Genomic DNA, 21359 nt, shown 5'->3' with positions numbered 1-21359 from the left:
CTTCCATTCCAGGAAACTGCATGCTTGTACTTTACAGGACCCAACAGTAATGGCTGCCAGGTTGCCATTGGCACCCAATTAATTGCTTTTGGTTGCCATTAGTGGAAACACTTTTTAACAAATAAAAAATAAGAACCACAGACGTCAAAATGTGCACTCCAGACGTGATATTAAAATATTGCTGTTACAGAAGCAGACAATGGTGCATGTGTGTTGGTGCGATTAGTCTTATGTGCACAGACATCTGTTTTAGAGATAATGGTGAAGCAAATTAAGTTGTTGGTAACACTTGGTAAATGGTTATTTGACTGTTCACAACAACTAGAATAGGTTTACATGTTTTAGTGCTCAAAAAACACATCTGTTTCCTCAAACTGTTCACTGTTGCAGCACTGTATCCCCCCTCTGTCTGAAGCGCTCTGTTTTAGCTCTGGTCTTTTAAAGGCCCCGCCTCCTGAATACCCAGTCTGTTCTGATTGGTCAGCTCACACACGCCTGAGCCAGCACCGCTAAATCAATTCTTACGTGCCTAACTAGCTGCTAAGCATAAATTATGCAAATGTCTGACATGGTGACGTAGTGTGATGTCACAAAGTTACAGAATTAAAAGGCGGGACTACTGACGAGGCGTTTCAGGAGCGGTGTTTTCTGTGGGAGAGAGGAGCTTCTCTTAGGATTAACTAGAAAATGTGTTTATTTTTTAACTTAAAAATATAAGATGACTAAAAACGACAATCATATTTTCAGCGATCAAAAGTTAAAGCCTTGTTGACAACCACTTTATTTTAATAATTTTTAACAGCTTTTATTGACAGAACAGGCAAATAGTGACAGGAAACGGGTGGAGAGGGGGGGCGACATCAACAAAGGGCCGCAGGTCAATACATTCAGATGAACTGAGGACCAAAATGAAGCTAAAACCAAACACATTTACAGCATCACATCCCTTTCAAAGCACACATTGAAATCAAGTATCTCTGTGAGGATCGTCAGTAGTCTGAGTCAGGGGGGATATTGATGGCGATTCAGAACAAAGTCATGATGAAGACCATAGTGTGTGCAGGATATTGACCAGAAACACCAGCAGTGTCCGCGCTGTGAGCTTCGGGCTCGTAGTGGACTGTGGGTGGCCATTGATGACTAACACACTGCCTTCATTAACTGACAAGCAGTTTCACTCCCAGTGAGCTGAGTGAATTTTTCAAATTTACTTTCAGACGAGCGTGGCATGAGATTCATGCAAAGTTAATCAAATTCAATTTTTTCATAAAACTGAAATTGTCTGGAGTTTCTTTGGGGACCTGGTTTTATCTCCTCCATCACAGTGAGTCGGAGGGAAGAAAAAAAAAAACTGTTACGGGAAGACGGAGCAGAATTTAGACACAAACAGCAAACAAGAAGCATCTGCACCGAACCAAGAATGATAATGTGGAAGCGGTTAGGTGCCTGTCAGTAATGTGACATACGGTACGATGATTAATGTGTAAGATAACTGGCTGCTCACCAACTCAGCGTGACGTGTTTAATTAGTTCACGGGATTATTGATTTATATTTGTTTACATCTGTTAGCGTGGACAGGGGAGGTAGATACATGTATGATATAGGTACACTGTCAATGTTCGTGATTAGCAGAAGTCAAAGGCGATGACAGTCTCCCCAATGCTTACAGGTGCTTCCAATTAAGGTTTATTTTCTTTCTTTACTTTATTCTCTCAATTAACTGATTCAAAATGATGATCTAAGTATCCTGGTAACCTAAGACGACCTAAGTCCTCCTATGTCTTATTTTGTCTGAGCAACGAAGCCTGAACAGATTCAGTTTACCGTCACATAAACCACAGAAAAGCAGCAAATCCTCACATCAGAAAAGCTGAATCCAGAGAGGGTTCAGCATCTTTACTTAAACAAGCCCAAAGCTGCCAGAACATTCTGTCGGCAGTGCTTGTTGAATGGTCAAATACTTAAAAAAAATCCAGTTCCCCTCACCCCTGACACCTGTCTGACGTCAGCTCAGGGTGGGCCGTGTCCAACTGTTTCTGTGACTTCTTGAAATTGGCAATTTGACATCCACACCCACATCATGCTGCGATTTGCCATCGGTGTGGAGGTGAGAAAGATTTTTACCTTGAGCTTCTCTCTCAAGTTTTCTGTTTGTTCATTCTTGACACAACTATTTCTGGCACTTTTAATGTGAACAACTGAGTGCAACTTCCGGATCATCCAGGTGAGTCTGTCTAAAATGTGCGTCGTTATCTCCACGTTAACGGTATCAGGTCGGTTGCACTTTGGCACAGTGGAGTTTTCTGAATCGAGGGTCTAAGCACAATAAATTGTGAAAAATTGTGATATAGGGCTAAATAAATAAAACTGACCTGACTTAACTTGACTTTCAGCTAAAGAATGCTAACCACAGGATGCTAACACGCTTAGGGAAGCGCGCGCCTGTTTGTAAGTATTCACTTTAAAGTCATAAAGTCAATCGGATACATCACCTGGGAACCATAGATGTCTGGACATAATCTCAACCCATCTGGTGGCTGGTAAGATTTTCCACTGGATAAGAGAAAGCTTTGCCTCGCTAATGGTGCCAGTATAAAAGTCAGGTGATCAGTTAAATCAGTTCATTTAGAGCTTTGTCTTCTACCCAGAATATATATGTTTAACATTTTGGATATTGTATGTATTGTAGAATTTGAGTCTTTACATTTGGTCATCAGTTGAAAAGAAAAATGAATATTGCAGTGTGCAACTCTTTTTTCTACTTTCTAGTCTTCCTTTAGTATCTCATTAAAGCCTTTTGTGTGCGTCATCTTTCTATGAAACAGCACCAAATTTCATGGCAATTCATCAACATTGCTGTCGATATATTCCACAAAAAAATAAAATGGCAGATGAATGGTGGCACAAGAGGAAAATAAAAGGGATCAACAAAGTTATTAAATTTTATGAACCCTGAAGGTCTGTACGAGCCCATCAGGAAAATGTTGAAATATTTCAGCCTGGACCAGCCGACTGACCAACATCACTATCTCTAGAGATGTGCCACTAGCATAGCTCAAAAAGACTTATTAATACATTTTTCAGCGTGTTCGCCAATTCATTTCTATTGACTGACTTTTCTATTATTTGTATCAGCTAAACTTTTAACACTATAATAAAATGCATTTGATTTTAAAGGTCCCATACTGTAGAAAGTGAGATTTCCTGTCTTTTTTGATTATCAGGCAAGTCTAGGTGGTATATAAATACTGTGAAAGTGCCAAAACTCAATCCACGGAGGAATGCAAACAGCTTGTAATCAAGAAACTCTCCCTTTAAATGAGTCATCAGGACTTCCGTAACATTGTGATGTCACATCTGTACACTATAGTCACTGCCCTCTGCCGTAGATGTAATAAAAAAACTAGATACCGAAGGCAAAGATGGCGCTGATTCAGTCCAAAGAGAACCGCTCATCAACCTTCCAGGTTTACCTCCTGCAGCTCGGACGATAGACTTTACATTGTGATGAGGTCACAGCTTTATAAATGTTTTCCTGTTTGCCTCAAGGAAAGTTTTACTAATATAAAACTTTAATGAAGAAAGTGACATAATTGACCTTGTTTGCTTTTTTGGCCGCAGGGGAATTTTTTTTGTGACCACTGGGCAAAATTTGAAGCAAAGCTGAGCTACACCACCGTCTCCAGGTCCATACCATCAACAATACCCGCAATACATCCATGGTTGCAAAAACACCAGCACAGCTGATGCAGAAACATGTTGGGGATCCCTACTCAGGCCTGTGGGAGCTGACCAATCAGAGCAGACTGGGGTTTAAGGGAGTGGGGGGGGGGCCTTAAAGAGACAGGAGCTAAAATGCAGACACCAAAAAATATAAGTGTTAAATTAGATCGAGCGTAATATGGGACCTTTAATGATTCCTTTTAGACATCTGAGGACAAACCACAGCTGAAAGTTGAGTCCTTTATCGTCATGAATCCTGTTAGTGACTCATTCAGTAGCAACACAGTCACAAACTATCCTCTCCTTTTTCACTCATCAAGGCCACTTGTTTGTCTGCCAAGTGCATTCCAGCCAGCCCACAGAGCCACTGTACACCAGCCTACTGCTGCGATCCTACTGACACTTCCTGACATACGTGTGTGTGTGTTGTTTATAAATCTGCATGCTGTCTGTAGATCTGGTGAGCTATGCGAGGAGATCATGTTAAATAAATGGATGTTATTTTAGATGAGACCCAATTCCTTAGAGACTTGTTGTAGGCAGGTTTATTGCTTTTGCTCAGTGCGCAAGGCCATCGCTGCTTCGCTGATTTATTTATGCACTGGATGCTCGCAAAGACACGTTCAAATGCTCACACGTATCCTTCCTAAGATGTCACAGAGCTTGGCTGCCTGTATGGGTTTAACGTTCCCTCCGTGGACGCGGCTCAGTCTGACATGCCAGCCCGTCAAGATGTGGTAGGAAGTGGAGCAAAGTGTCATTTTACTGGATTAAACTGCACCAAATCAACCTTCCTATGCTTTTCTGACGAAGATGCTCATTGGATTGACTTACAGAAATATCAGTTAGAAGCTCATCTCCATACAATTTCCATAAATATCAAACAAAGCCCTCAGGGAGTTGTCAGGAGATCATCAAAAAATTACACATTTTGCTCGCTGTCAGCTACAGATATAAGGCCGAGTAATCATGATTTTAAGCTTGATCGATGCATCCTGAACACATGGGTCTTCACAGAGCACATTTGTGCAACCCGTGGGCTAACTTCATTATGTTTAGGCACTGAAGGGCATGGCTAAAATGTTAGCACTTTATTGCATTAGGAGCTAATGGTTGGAGGGGTCATTATGTGCTGCTCTGTGGGTTGATAACAAGGCATGTGCTCTGTGTCTGTGTGAGGGCGGCGAGCCTCTGAACTCCTCATATCCAAAATCCCAGGCAGCAGCGTTCCAGGATGAACAGAGCTCCTCTGTTCTAAATTAGACCTGGTAACTCAGAACAGGGAATTAGCAAAGTGCAGACTGCAGCGCCAGGCTGCCAAAATCCAGTCAGACCAGGACAGGGAGGCGGAGAGAAGCCCGTCCACCGTCCTGCTCCTCTCACTGACTGTGTAACCTTGGACCTGCTCTGCCTGACTGAGTCCAGCATGCAGGAGCCCCTTGTTAACAGTCACCGCTCGGATTCATCTTTATATAAACTGAATTAAGCGTGACGCTGTGAAACCAAATGACTGACACAAAAACAAATGGCCGTGAGAGGCAAATCTTCAGTCTGCTGTTGACCAATTAAAAAAGGCGACTACTCGATCCACACAACTATTTCTGCTGCGATCGACACAACTATTGGATACGTTGTCATTAGGGCCGCGCAATAATGTGATTATTTTGACATATTATGATTGCGATATGATAAGTGGGAATGAGCATTTTCACATCACGGTTTTCATTTTTACTTGAAATCTGTTAATGATGTGACATTTGTTTATGATTTTTTTTAAATCTGGAGAACAATATTTGTATTCCAGGGCGTCTCTGCAGCATTACAGTGGTTCATTATAACGCTGCTTTGTCACATTTGTCACATTTTTCCTTTTTTAAATAATTACAGCTTCTGCAATTTGGATATTGCACTCGGCCACAGTGTAAGTTTCAATAATATTTTGATTACCTGTGCGTCCTAATTACCATTTAATTTTGTAGAGACATTCACATCCCCCTCAGGTTGAATTGTAAACACTCATTCTCAAGTCATTCTCTGACTTTGTTGCCATTATAAGGTCCATTACTTTTTTCCAATCAGCTTGCATACAACCCAACTGAGAAGATGCAGTCATAGTATGTTTCTGCAAACCAAAAATTGGATATTTCCTTATATTGCAACTTTACACTCTTAAGGTTCAATGTTCTATTCTACGTTGACATCACTTTGCTTACGGTCTGGTCATGTTCAGGGTTTAGAGTTAGGAAAAAAATCAGGCTTTGTCTTATAATTCCTGTGTTGGATGCCACAGAGACAGCGGAAAATTGAAAAAAAAAACGCAGACTGTTGTTCTCTTCTAAATAAAGTTTGGTTAACTCTGCTTTTTTTTAACCGGCTCCCAGTTTTCAGATGTTAAATTGTTGTGTACTGTAGCAGCCATTTTACCATATTTCTGGTTGCTTCATTTCTTTCTTCCTTCCTTTCTTTCTTTCTTTCTTTCTTTCTTTCTTTCTTTCTTTCTTTCTACATACATGGTAGTAAATGAAATATCTTCAGATTTTGACTATTGGTCAGACAAAACCTGATATTTGAGGATGATCAAGTAATTAATTACTTGAGATCGCAGGATTATTCACTCATGAAAATAATCATTACTTGCAGCCCTAGAAAGAATAATAGACATACATTTCGTTTAATTTTGTGTAACACACTATTCAAAATATGCGTAAAACAACTGCATGAACCTGTATGAAGTCTCATCAGCATGTATAGATATATATGTATATGTGTAAATATGTGTTTACCTGTGCAGTGCTATAATTACAGAAATGAATCCTGCCAAAAAAACTTCAAAAATAACACCCATTTAATTGCTAAAAGATGTTATAAACTGAAATTATCCTTTAAAATAGAGAGGTATGGGGTTCTTTTTGGTCTCTCTTACATGAAGCACACATCAAAGATTTCATGGATAAAAGCAGCCAGCATACATCCCTTGACAGCCGCCAGCAGTAGTGTTTTTTTTTTTCCGGGCGATGATTTTTAGGAGCATCCACGCCAGAGACACTGTCAAGATGAAAAGGATGCAGTACAACCGGCTTGTCTAGAGGACTGGACACCTGTTCTGAGGCAACCACGTCCCTCACACAAACAGACGGCTTAGAGGAAGTGAAGAAGGAATGGGAACATGCCTGGTCTCCATGGCGAAAGACAGAAACAGGGTTCCCCTCTGCATATCGTATACAGGAGGTCGGATAAACACACGGGCGGTGGAGAGGATAGGGTGTCCCCGGGGTGGGCACATATAGAGCGGTAAGTGAGAGGGTGTCAACGTGTGTACACGCGCATGGCGAGGGCAAGAGGTGAGAGACCATTCACACACATGCTCGCACGACCTCCATACACACAGAGACAGACACGTTCACCAAAACAAAGCACACAAATACTGATGTACAGCTGCTGGGATGAAAGGAGCCAACAATTCACACACACTAACACACACACACAGAAGTGTCCTGTTGAAACAGAAGAGTGGACAGGCTTTGATCTGCTGAGAAGCTCCACAGGAGGACTTTCTGACGCGATCTGTCACGAACAAACTCAAAGTGCTGCCACGTTTGAGTACACTGGATGACACAATGAGAGCGTCATCTCCTGAGCTGATTGTAAAGGAAACAAAAGGAGAGAGAAAGAGTCCTCTAAAGACTCCTCTTCACCAGTTGGTCAGCAAGTCAGACTTAAATGAGACCCTCAGGGAACAAACATGTGTGCACACATCCACACAAACACGTGTAAACAGGGGAGTTCGTATCGACTGCATACTGTACCAGAGAGTGGGTGTGGAAGCTCGAAATAGTGGAAAGCACAGCAGCTAAGAAACGCACATTTAAGAGAATTTCAGCAGAATTAGGACTCCGATGATGCTTCTTGATTAAATGAACTCAGTTCCATGTTAATGAAATATTTAGAGAGGGGCTGCGTGTTTGGATTAGCTTTAACCACATCACAGCCACATGTCACGCTGGGATTCATCTGTAATGTTGCTTTATGAGCCGAGCCAAGTGCCAATTTAAAGACAGCGGAGAGGAGACTGTATATGAAACCTCAACTCTTTTACAAATGAAGCATACGGGAATACAGAAATCATTTTAGTACCGCTTTATCTTAAGCATTATTTAATAAGTAATAAGGCCCTTATAAGGCTTCAAGAGCTGCCTATTATTATTTATCTTATTATTATGTGTTATTAAGACTATATAGGTGTTATTAAAAGCACCATAAACATGTTTATTGTCAGGATATGAGACATTTATAAGAAACTCGTTAACAGTTCATAGATGTTTAAGAACGTTGATAAAAACTTAAAGGATGAGTTCACAGTAAAAATTCAACTTCAGTCGTCATCTACTCACCCCCATGCAGATAGAAAGTCTGGTGAAGTTTTGTAGTCCACAAAACATTTCTGGACAATCAACTGAAAAAAACAAACAAACAAAACATAGCTCCATACAGCTTGTCCAGCATGATCAATCTACAGAAAATTCCAAATTTCCAAATTGATTTGAAAAGACATTATTTATACACTTCAGGCACGGTCTCTCAAGCGCTATGCCTCTTAGCTTCGCAATTACAGTAAAAAAAAAATTAAAAAAAAGGGTGCAAATCACGTCTTTTCAAATCAATTTGGGATCTCAGTGCTTCCAAACCGTTTCATGTTTTGTTTTTTTTTAGCTGTTTTTTTTACATTTAAAAAAAAGTCCCCATCTTCTTCAGTTAAGCATCATAAGGATGCTGCAACACTGTTTTGCTCTGAAGCTTCAGAAATGTTTTGTGGACTACGAAACTTCACCCGCCTTTCCATCGGCATTAGTGTGAGTAGATTATGACTGTATTTTCAATTTTGGGTGAACTCACCCTTTAATGACTTCTAAATGTTTATAATAGCTTTACAAGCACAGGTATTGCATTTGAATTTTTAAGATGAACACATACTTTAATATGCAAAGGAGCTAAAGTGAGAGAAATTCCTTGTTATGATTAATAAATCCTTTATTATGCATTTATTATATACTTATTCTTATAATCTATTAATGAATGTGTTTATGATGCTATTAATAAACACTTCTATTTATCTGATTATCAGCATTTTAAAAGGACTTATTACCTCTTAACGCTGATTACAAGGAACTTATTACCATTATTTTTTCAGAAATTGTCAACTGTCATCAGACTTTCATTCAAGTATTACTGAGTTCTGACTGTTGCAACAATTGATATGGCATTACATTTATCCCAACTGAACCCCAACCTCTTTAACCCACCGAGAGGAGAAGAAAAGAAACCCACAAAAACAGAAATCTCCCATAGGAGAGTAACCAAAACTGTGGCAGAAAATTGTGTTTAAAAGGGTTCATCCATGTTGCTAATAATAAAGCTGATTTCTTGGCCTTTAAGCTCAATATTAATATATCCTATAGCTCCATTATTTTACACTTTGACAGGCAAAGTGCAGAACTTTAAGACTTAATCGCATTTTATCTGAGTGTGAAAAGGTTTCTCCGCCATGGCTGCCCCCCCTCTCCATCAAGATGATGGAAAAAAAGGAAAAGAGACAGGAGGCTTTAGTTGTGAAACAGGAGAGGCTTGAAATTAAAGAGCAGTGTTTCATCTCTCAGCATGTCTGTCTCAGCTCTGTCACATATAATGGGAGGGGTCAGCCCTCGGCGCAGAGGGGACTGTCCTCTCCTATCAGCCCCCGGCTTCATCTGGTGTTTAAAGCATAACCGTGTCAGCCTGCAGTGCGAGCCGCCTGTCAACCACACGGCTCCAGAGAGGGTTATCAGACCCCTGGGCTGCCTGCTGCTCCTGGAGCCAGATCGGCTTCCCTGCAGCAGAGAGGAGGCCAACAGCCGCGTTCGCTGCAGCCACTGCACCTAAATGTGGGCTGACACTGATAAGATTACCCCGAGGCAGCGTGTGTTTTAATTCATAATCTGTGTGGCTTTAAAGAGTGAATGAAACTACAAGATTTCTTACAGATTGTGTTCACAAATCTGCTGAGGAGGCGCAATGAGAGTTTCTACTTTGAAACGCTGTGACGAAATTACTGATGGAGGATTTTCAAAGCATCTTCTTTTATAGCTGACATGACAATTTTATAAATTAAGATAAATACAAAGTTGGTTATTAAACGAGGTTCTAATTTATTACAGAGCCTGACCGATACTGGATTTTTGGGCCAATATCGATACTGATATATCTGTATATAATGGCCAATATACATATATACACAGAATATACATAAACATTTTTCATACTACGCACCTTGGTCATTTATATCCACTGATGTATTTAAGGGCATCATTGGGAATGGTGTGAAGGAGGCATGTTATTGTTTCTCGTCACTGTGTTTGAATACCTGTTCTTCTGTTTGATTGTGATTTTTTTATATCATGTTGTAAAAGTTGCATTTAATTATATTGTGATTTTGCACATCTGCTACCCGGGCCAGGACTCACTTGATCTCATTGCTCCACTTGCACAATGTAGAGTGACGTATATTTGGCGTATACGAACCACTCGTCCTTTTGCTTTCAGTATCAACTTTAAACTGGATATGGAGTGGAGAATGGGACTTCCTGGTAAATAAGATTAGATTATTTATTATAAAAATAATAAATAACTAAGTAAAAATCTCACTTGGAGTTGTATAATTATACATTAATCCAAGCATCTTTACTACATTATGTTCTGTTAAAAAAAGCTCATATATGCGGATCATTATCGGCTGATAACATCAGCCGGTTGAAATCTCGGTCAAGCTTTAATATCAATAACAATATCCTGTTATACAACTTCTTAAGAAAACTAAAGAAGGTTCAAATCCAATGCCAAGTTGTCAACTTTTACAGAGGAGCGACAGAAAACATTCTCAATCACAAACTGGCATGGTTTGTGCACGGCCAAGGACAGGAAGGCTGTGCAGTGGGCGATTAAAACTACCCAGAACATCATCAGTACCCATCTTCAGAGCATCAGTGACATCTGTGAGGTGAGATGTCCGCGCAGATCCCAAAGGATATTCAAAGATGACACCCATCCCTACCACAGTCTGCTCACCCTGCTGCCATCTGGCAAAAGATACAGAAGTATCCGCTGCCGTACCACCAGAGTATCCAGCAGCTTCATCCTCAGGCCGTGAGACTCCTGAACTCATCCTGAACACTTAAAACGCAGTTTTTCTTGTGTAACATAAAGGGACAACGACTTGCATTTTGTTGAAAAGCGACAAATGAACCTTGAACCTTGAATGTTTCCCTCATTATAATAGAACTAAAAGTGTCTTACCTCAGCACAAAGAGAGATTATTTCTCCCCATTAAACCAAGGTCTGTCATATCTCAAAGTGGTGTGAATCAATACGTTCAGGGCTCCTTCTTGTCACTGCAACTTACAATCACGTCAATCTGGCGGCACAATCTGCATAATTACGAGTGAATCCAACAGCTAATGAACAGCAGCTTAATTGACTCTCCATTATTGCAGTCTATCCTAAGCCATCAGTTTCTGTGCCTGTCAGGCTACAGCAGTATTTAGTTAGTTCTGGCTCAGCGGTTATTAATAAGCGTATACCCTTGAAAGAACACGGCCACTCTGCGAGAAACATACATTGATCAAGTGTTGATGCAGTTGTTTTCACAAAGGGTCCCGTCTCCTCATTAGGCAAACCCGAGTTCTTCCTCCTTCTCATTATTGCCAGGAGGGATGAAACAACACAAACATGCAGATAACGAACCTTACAGGGCCGCGTTTCTGGGCTGTCAATTGTTATCTCCCCAGTGGCTGTTGGTTCCAGACACACAGTGACACCGTCTGAGCCTGTATTTACACTGGCTTTAGTCAGCATGGGGACAGTGTGGCATTAGCACATATGCTGCACATTCATCATGCATGTCCTTCTCTCAGTATAGGGCTTTTCTTTTCTTCTGTTCTGTTCATTTCTTCTGTTCTGTTCATTTCTTCTGCTGGTTATTTTCTGGATTAATATCGCATTCAAATATCAAAAAGTATAGAAAAATATCTCAGTTGATGTCTTCCTTGTTCTATCAGACAGTCGAATCATATATGACATAAAAAAGCAGCAACTAATCACATTTAAAGGAGACCTTTGTGCTTTTCTTTGTATTTCCCCTCAGCGCTTTATGTCCTTATGCATGTAAAAGAAGAAAAAAGTCAACAGAAGCTCATCTCTCCCACAGAAAACTCTGCTCCTGAAACGCCTCATCAATAGCTCCGCTTTAATTCCGTGACTTTGTGGCATCACATTACATCACCATGTCACACATTTGCATAATTTATACCTAGCGGCTAGTTTGGCACTTAAGAATTGATTTAGCACAGCTGCTCTGGTATTGTTAGCGTTGCTGGCTCAGCCATTTGTGAGCTGACCAATAAGAGGAGGCTGGGTTTTCGGGGGGGGGGGGCCTTAAAGAGACAGGAGCTAAAACAGAGCGTTTCAGACGGAGGGGGAATACAGAGCTGCAGCACTGGACAGTATGAGAAAACTGGTGTGTTTTTGAGCGTGGAAAATTGTGATTTTCACATGTGAAAAGGATAATTTCACTTGTGACATTTTCGTGATGGAAAATAAAGACAAGTTTGGCTTTTTTTAAACAAAAAAGAATAGATGGGACTGAATTGACAATAAGTTGTAGCTCTGTCTCCTCTTTTTCATATCACAGATCTCTTAGAGCAGGAAAATCTCTAACTGTGCCAGCGCTGTTTTCATTTGATTATACAGTTTGACTTGGCTTTTATGCTTGAAAAGTAACTCAAACGATTAATGTATTACGAAAATAATTAAAGATTAATTTTGCAGATTGATTGAACTGACTGATTTTAACAGCTCCATCTCCTCTTTTTTCATACTGTAGCTCTCTTACAGCACGTTTGAGAAAATCTCTCGCTGGCTTTGTCGGTCAGTGCTGTTTTCATTTGATTATACAGTTTGACTTCTCCCGAGTGTTTATCCCTCCGGATTCAACGCTGGAATTTTCTGTTCATTTGCCTCGCCTCAACTTACAATGGAACGCTTCTTATTATTAGAGAGCTTCTATTAGGACCGTATATCACTCTGAATGGTTTTTTTGGCATGCTGGAGAATACACTTTGGCAGGGTATTAACTCCAGCTTTTATCCCATCCCTCTTACTGGATGAAGGTCACTCTCTCTATCTGCAAAATGACTTTCCTCTCTTCTCTTTCATCCCTGCTTTCCTCCCATCCTCCACACCAGGGCATGAGTCAGAGAATCTGACACCTCAGAGGAGAGAGGAGAGGAGAGGAGAGGGAGGGGAACAGTGAAGAGGGAGAAGGGAGACAAATTGAGGAAGAACCGGGGGGGAGAGACGAGGACATGTTTGAGACGAGTTGATCGATATCTCGCAGAAACACGAGAAGATGCATCGTGGGCCCTGCTTCCTTGATGTACAATACTTAAAAAATGGCAATTAAATTAATCAAAGCACAGATGGTGCAGGGAGTCCTTGCTCCCATGTTCTGTACAGTATCCTTTACAGTATGGCTCCAGATCACGGTGTTTACAGCATCACTGCCCTGGCACTGGGGTGTTATTTGCTACACAACAGTATCATGCACGTTGAGCTGAAACTACATATTACATAAGCTCCTCAACAAACCAAGCACAAACCCAAAAATAGTGCAGTCCCTGTTAAATATTTCAGGCACTCGGCAGCTGAAGGGGGGGGGATAAAAGGCTTCTCTCCTCCTTGGTCGCAATACAAAAACAGACACACACACACTGATGCAGATGGCCAATTGAAAGAAAACCTCCATTTAGCGTACTGTAGAGCAAAGCGGATTACTGTCACCAAGGCAGTCTTTTCGCTCATTCGCTTTGATACGCAGCACTTAGTCACCGGAGTGGCGTACTTATGTGGCACACACCTATCTTCGTTTCTTGAGTCACTTTCTGTGCGGTGAAGACACGCATGAAAGCGGCTCTTTGAGGGTGACTTCTGAACTAAATAAATCACGCTCATGAGACACAACAGGAGAGTCACGAGGCCTGCCGGGGGTCAATCTTTGGAGTTCAACACAGTGCTGTCTTTTCATAGCGGGGACAGCCTGGAGCTCTGTCAGCCACAGGGTCAGTCTTAAGAACAGGAGCGAGGGTCACGTTCGGCCTCAGAAGAAAGGCTGCCTTCATAGAGGATCCGACACAAAGGAATCTACAAGACGAATATTAATAATCATGCATGTGATTTTTGCCTCATGCCTCGTCTTGTATAAGCACAGCATGGTAAAGCATGAGGATAATGAACTCGTAGCAGAAATCTATTACGATCGACAAAGCTGTAAAAGAGGGAGCGGAGCCTCGAGAGTCTGTAGTTATTAGACAGCGACAAGCACAGGTTAATTGCTAAAACGCAGGTTAATAGCTACAGGGGATTTATCTCAAATATTGGAGAGGAAATTAATTTGTATCACAACAACGCTCCTGTGACAACAAACAACTAAATTAACGCCTGAGCGGGGATGACGATACGGATTTGCCTCGTAAAAAGTGCAAAGGCAACACAAGCTATTACAGCTTATTCCAGCTTCACTGCATGGGCGAAATATAATCTTGATTAAAAGTATAAAATGCAGAAACAATCCAAGGCACCCTGTAGGATTAAAATGCCTTTATTTTACACGCCAACATAGGTCTTCACCAGGGTCATTGTCAGTGTTATAATAGGCTTTCTACATGGTGAAGAAAAGGAATAATGTCCGACTTTAATGTTGGCATGAATAAAATAACAATCACACACACTTCATGAATGTATTGCCAGTGGAAACACGTCTGCTCCCCAGTGTTGTGATTGGTTAAATTATCCAGGAAAGCTCTCCTCTCTCTGCAGAACTGTTCTAATAGACTAAAGCTGCTGTGCCGGGCTGCATTTACCTGATGACTGCAAACTAAAACAACAGCATTCTGCCTGTTTCTCTTTCCTCCCCCCCTCCAGCCTGCAAGAACAGCATCTTAGCAGATGAGAGGGATTATTGGCAGTTCCCAGACGTTGGAGCAGCACGTGTCAGGTCTGCTTTCTGTTATTTATGAAGCCTCTCGGCCCCAGCCCTCACTCTGCAGCACAGATGCAGGTGGGGTTTCATTATTGAGGATGCTCTTCCACTTCTTATTAGATCTCCGACTCTCAGAGTGCATTAAGGAATTGCATTTGGACAGAGAGTCAGCAATACATGATGGTCTGTCTTTGTGCAGCCCCCCGGAGTCTCTCTAAAAGATGTGTGTGTCTCTAACATCAGCCAAATTCTACAGTATGTCTTATTCCCTTTTCCCCATTCAGGAATAAATAGTGTATTTGCACTCAAGTAGACGCCCCCTTCACCACACACACACACATAAAAGAAGAACATTTTATTCCTTATTGATCTCTTGTTATGTGCTTAGGAAGATAAATCTGAATCATGTTCTCCTACTTCTTGCAGGGAGATAGTCACACGAATGCATTACAGCCGAAATGAATTCCTCTACAAACAGCTCACAGTTACACGCTAAAGTGATGTGCAATTCTCCAATTGTGTCTCATTTCTCTGCACTTTGGTTAGAGCATAAACACTGGAGGAGGTGCACATGCAAGATTCATGAGCGTCTCCAGGCAGCCAGGACCATGATTTCCTGAATCAATCAGCTGGTCCACTATCAGATGCTGTTTTTTATTGATTCTATTGTACCGAAGAGCCTTAAGAGCGATCAGTCTCTTGTATTTCGTTTAGGCCTGTTGCTGTGAAGTGGATACATGTAGGCCAAAAGATGCAAAACATGTGAGTGTTAATGAAAGAGGAAGTGAAAATTGGACACTTTTCATTCCAGGTATTAAAATCTTAGAGAAACATCAAGATTAAGCTGTATCAAAGCTAGAGGCTGAAAGATTATTGATTTTTGGGGCGGATTCTGATAATAGGAGGTAAAAAATTGATATCAGAATATTGGCCAATATAACTAACTGGCCTATATAACTTAACTATTACCTTTATTGTCTAAAATTACATCAGTGCACTAAAAATGTAATCATTGCCGGGCATTTAATTTAATTACAGTGTGTCCTCTACATTCATTCAGGAGCGGTGGACCACCACAGTAAAACATTACCACCACAGCTAGATAAAACAGGAAATGTAATATTATTATCTAGATAACAAAACAAAAGAACCCAAGCAAACATGAGGCCAAGTGCGTAGAAGCCGCCCCTTAATCACGATCAAATAACTAATATAAAACGAACCAGAATAAACTTAACAGGGACGGACGCGGAAACAAACACCAAAATGTACCCCCTGCTGCCACCACTGCTGCAAAACAATGACAGAGAGACACTGAATTATTCATTATCCAAAGCAGCTTTTTCTGCTGCATAATCTCTTAAAAGAAAATGTTCATGTCAGCACATACCAGGCAACATACCGATACATCTGTGATAGGCCAGTATTGGTCGATAATATCAGGAAAACGATATATCAGTTGCGCTCTAATCAAAGTCTACAGGTTAATAATTATGTTTAGTCTGGGACTGGGCAATATATCGATTATTATATTGTTGATCGTGATATGACATTCAACATCTTAGATTCTGGATATCGTTATATTGTGATATGGCAAGTGTTTTATTTTCTTGGTTTTAAAGGAGGCATTACAGTAAAGTGATGTCATTTTCTAAACTGTCCAGACTGTCCACATCCACATCACTGATGATTATTTATAAAAATTCTCATTGCGTTAATATTTTGTGTAAGCTATGGATGCAGCCGATACCAATACGGTCGATAATTACCAGCTTCTCATGGACGATACCAATAAGATGACCAATAGTTAAACATTTTGGTATTTTAAAAAGAAGTTGATACCCTGTGGTTTCTGCACGCCTGAGGGTAAGACAGGCTAAGATTTCCACGCACACCGGCGTCGACACGTCTGGCTCTCTAGTGTAAACCGTGGATCCAACAAAGAAAATCAGGATACAGCGTCAAAGACCTGTGACCTCCTGTGACAGCTGCTCGGGTATAAAAATGACCTGTGTCTACCACGTCGTGGGGCCGATAGAGCGTGGGCACAAGAGACTCCTGCCAGTCGAGCCAGCAAACTTCCAGCTTACTTGAATGGGAATCAAATTAAGTAATCACGCTGTTATCCTAGACTTTCCTAATGTTATCAGACAGGATGACTCAAATTACGATAGTGAAGCGAGTCACTTTGATGGGGTTGTGACGCTTAAAAAATAAAAATAAAAATAAACTTTAAAGGTGCAAACCTGCTATATCAGATTGTGTAGATGCTGTGCTTGTCGGCTCTAATTTCACAGATACTATTATAGATATTAAGGGATGTATTGGCCTGATATGTATCATGCATCACGAGTGAAAGTACCAATAATCATCCCATACAATTTTGTCATGGCATCGATAAAAAATATCACGATATTCAATCTTTTCGCCCGGTTCTAACATTCATGAAGCGCTTTTGAGGAGATTTCAAGATATAAATATTCATATTGTTTGTTGTTATATGATTCTCAGGCCATAGACTCATTTGCTAATTGAAACTAATCCAATCAAATGAGGAGTATTTACAAGCTGTCAGTTGTGAGGACAGATAAACACAACTATCTGTGCAGTTTGCCAAATGTGACCATAAATTCCTGAGTTTAATGGTAAAACTGAGTCTCCATCTCTTTCCAAGCAGCGTGAGCACTGAGGTTTTGGTTTTCATCTGGGTCAGCTCATCAGGACGGTGTTTCTATCCAGTGTGAGACTAATGCAATTAGGCGTCTTGGTGAATAATGGTGCTGTCACACACACTCGCTGCCTCAGCACCAGGCGGGCGCCCACAGTACCCGACTTGTTGAGAATGATCTCTGTGTTCACGACTGGCCTGGTCGACCGGGTCCACTTTCATTATCATAAAACCGTCCACACACAAAGACAGCGATTGTCCCCGCGGTCTTACTGTGTCCCCCTGACTTTGTGCCATATGCTGGATTTAACAGCTCTCAGTCAGTTTATGGCTCCATTAATCGGGTCTATGATTCCAGCTCATATAGAGCAGAGTGAAAAAAAAACACAGGAGACTGTAAGTGATCTGGTTCAGGCTCGTTAGGAAGAGTTTGCAGGCTGGATTAGAAAACACACGTCTCTCTGTTTGCTGGAATAAGACGCTGAATGTGACAGCGGACAGGACTGTCACCCATTGGGCGAGAGCTGTTTCAAGTTGGACAATTGGGAACATGCTGTCCACAAAACGTGCCTATCTAAATATAAGTCACTCACCTGTGTTCATGTAAAAGGTCGCAGGCTGCAGTTCCCACTAAAGTATCCCCATGGATGTGTGCTGCCCGGGCTTTGTATCCACATAGAGTCCAATGACACGGGCGTGCGGTGCGGACTGTCCTCCTGGTGTGTCAGCAGACTGGAGTGCAGGGCGCCTGTGCGCTGAGGAGGGGAGAGACGCGCACACACACACACCAACAAACACACACACGCACAAACACACGCACGCACGCACGCACAAGCGAGGAGATGCAGGCGGCGACCACCCCGCTCACCCTGATCGCAATTAACCGAGGCAAGCCGTGGGGGCCGAGTGCTCTCTGGGTAAAAAAAAAAAAAAGAAAACTCCTTGGAGCCTCCAGCGCGTTTGCGTCTCCGCCTCGGCCGGCGCGCTGCGGTCCTGTCCCCGCAGGACCTCCGCCGGGAGCGCGGTGCGCTTCTCCCCGTGCGTCACATTCAGGATCACTGAGGCTCCGCGCGGCGTGAAATCGTGGCGTGACCGGGGAAATTACATTTGCAGAATCAATCAGACAGGATAGAAATGTGCGGCGTTCGCCTCGTCTCAATTATAGGAGTGCTGTAGAGGAGAAAACCACAGTGAAGAGGTGTTTATTTACATTTACTGTTCAGCAGCGTCGCCGCTTTTAATTCCAACATGGTTGAGACGCTGACCTTCACAACGTGCGGAGCCAGTTTTAAAAAACACATAAGCACGGATTCATCGGCTCAATCAGAGTTGGTGTCGCAAATGGAAAACGGAAGCTGTTTTGCATTTTCTTTTGAAGTTTGTTGTGTGCGTGTGCGTGCGTGCGTGCGAGAGAGTCAGTCACTTTCTCTCACGCAGCGCCATCTCGTGTTTCCATCCTGACATTGCACAACATCACTGTGCTCTAACAAGGGAGGCACAGTGATTTATGTTGTGCTTTATTATCCATCCTCCTTTTCTATACTTACTCACCCTGCTTATTGTAAATCACAGCAACAATATAAAGTCCACGTATCTTCACTCTTTCTTTTCATCTGACACGTGCAAAACACCCGAGGGACGCGGTGACACCGAGCAAAATGTGTCCAAGATGAATATTCACTTGACACACGGCTCATTAATTTAAAAACACTGAAGCAAGAAATGTCGACAGCTCCCACTGCTGCTCTGTAAAGGAGGGAGCGTCTGGGTAATTTGGGGATGACATCTCCATCTATTTCACAAATTATCCGGGCTGTTTCTGAGGTGCATCTCATTCACGGCGCGAGAAATGAAAAGAGGATGGATGTGAACTCGTATTTATATTTCTAAATAAAAGACCTGCTTGACATTTTTACTACCAGCTCTGTAAGCTGTTACATTTTGTTGCGCTGTCTGTCTGATGGGGACATTTTCTCCCGGCTGGGAGTCAGAGAGCCTTCATTACAGCAGATACCTTCGCACAGTTTGTTATTGTTAAAGGAAATTCAGTCATTATGTTCAGAAGATTTCATATTCAAGACCACATCGTTTGTCTTCCCAGTTCTTGTTCTATATCAACTCTGGATGAACAGAGGTTGTAGCACATATATGCAGTTGTAAGAAGACAATAATGTGTTTGTCACCAATTATAATTCCTGATTGTTGACACAAAGTAAAATAGGTGCAATCACATCCATTGATTTATGATTACACACATTAAAGGATACGTTTTGAAGTCCACAAAACATTTCTGGAGCTTCACAGCAAAACAGTGCCGCAGTATTCTCCTGAACAACTGAAGTAGATGGGGACTTGTTTTAAAATGTAAAAACTAAAGAAAAAGAAAATGGCTTCATACAGCTTGTGGGTGTAATCTAAGTGTCTGGAAGATCCCAGATTGATTTGTAAAGACAACATTTACACCCTCGATGTGCGATGGAGCCCGTGCACCCACTCCAGACAGGGTGTGTGCTAACGCTTTTAGCTTAGCAGCTAAAAGTGAAGATTTCAGTTTTAAAAAGGGTGTAAATAACATCTACGTCTACATCCCATTTCTCTTTATTGCATCTTTTCCTTGCATCTTATTCCCTCCCAAAGAGGTTGTTGATTGGTCATTTATATCCTGTTTTATTTTGCAGTTATGTATCCTCTTGGGTCTTGTTGTCACTTTCCACTAGCTGCTTACCTGTGTTCTCAAGATGCATCTCATTTCTCTTATTTGTCGTTTCCTGGTCTCCTCCTGTGGTTTTCTCGCGCCTCTCAACGAATCCTTGGTAGGAGGGACTAAGACGCAAGTGAGGGAAACGTAGATGCAGTTTAAGGGAGATGTGACGTACCCTTAGTGTTCTGTTTCCCTCCTGAGCTCCTCCACAGTCTGATTTCCCCCACACCTGTTTCACATCTTCCTGCTCCCAGTGTGTCTCCAGCTGCACCTCATTCCCTCCTTAGTTTAGTTTGTATTGTGTTTTTCCCCTCACTCTTCATCAGTTCCTCTGCTGTCTTCATGTGTCTCCTGAGTTCCTGTTCTGTTTCCTGTCAGTCCGGTTCTCCGGTCTTGTTCTACTCCTCGTGTTCCCATTGGTTTGTACTTTATTTACTTTTGTATTTTTTTTGTAGCTACTTCTTAATTCTTGGATTTGCCTCTGCCTGCTTTCTCTGTTTTTGAATCCTTTTGTACTTGCATTTTGGATTTTGTATTGTTTGAGTTTGGACTATCAGCTTATTATAAAAGCTCGCTTTTTGTTTCAACCCGCCCGCCTTTCTGTGTCTTGCATTTGAGTCCCTTTTTCTTCAACGGTAACAGTTAGCGAAGTGCCTTCCTGCAAAACCACAGATAAGTTTAAACTAAATCTTTCTTTATGTTGCAACCTTATCTCTGTGTAGGTTGAATTTTCTAATTCCTTCTTCTTTTTCATTGTGCTTATGCTCTGCTTACGTTTCGGCACAAAAACCACTTGGTCAGGGTTGGGAAAACATCATGTTTTGACCTAAAATCCCAGTTTCAGTCGTCACAATCACGGATGGAGAGTCGAACTGCAGTCGAACCTTGTTGCTTGTATTAACACCCCAACTGTCCCCACTGCCCTATGATGTGAAAGTCATCTAATAAGCATTAAATGTGATAACGTGATAATGTCAACCTTGGACTTATCTTGTTTGCAGAAACATTAACTGCTAAGATGATACCCTGGTGACTTTTAAAACGTCCCCATCTGCTTCAGTTGTTTAGGAGAATGTTGCCACGCTGTTTTGCATCACCTGTTTCCATCAACATGGAGGTGAGTAATGACTGAATTTTCATTTTTGGGTGAACTGTTCCTTTTAATAGTAGCTCCCAGCTGTATGATGAGTATTATGACCTA

General features: G+C 41.6%; 1 protein-coding gene across 2 annotated transcripts in view; it reads right to left on the bottom strand.

The window, feature by feature from the left end:
* The window catches only part of LOC311264577 (poly(rC)-binding protein 4-like), a 42641-nt gene extending 23917 nt beyond the window's left edge, over positions 1 to 18724 (bottom strand). Inside the window, exons 1-2 of one of the 2 annotated variants that reach the window (XM_084365572.1) lie at positions 18051 to 18724; positions 8116 to 8177 (exon numbers count right to left, since the gene is read on the bottom strand). The gene's annotated coding sequence lies outside the window, so the exon portion shown is untranslated. The remainder of the gene's footprint in view (positions 1 to 8115; positions 8178 to 18050) is intronic. The other variant, XM_084365573.1, reaches the window with a different exon arrangement.
* Between the last annotated feature and the right edge of the window lie 2635 nt (positions 18725 to 21359).

This window comes from Pagrus pagrus (genome assembly GCF_965226575.1).
Source record: "Pagrus pagrus genome assembly, chromosome: 11".
Taxonomy (NCBI): Eukaryota; Metazoa; Chordata; class Actinopteri; order Spariformes; family Sparidae; genus Pagrus; species Pagrus pagrus.
This window is presented reverse-complemented; position numbering and strand designations above follow the sequence as displayed.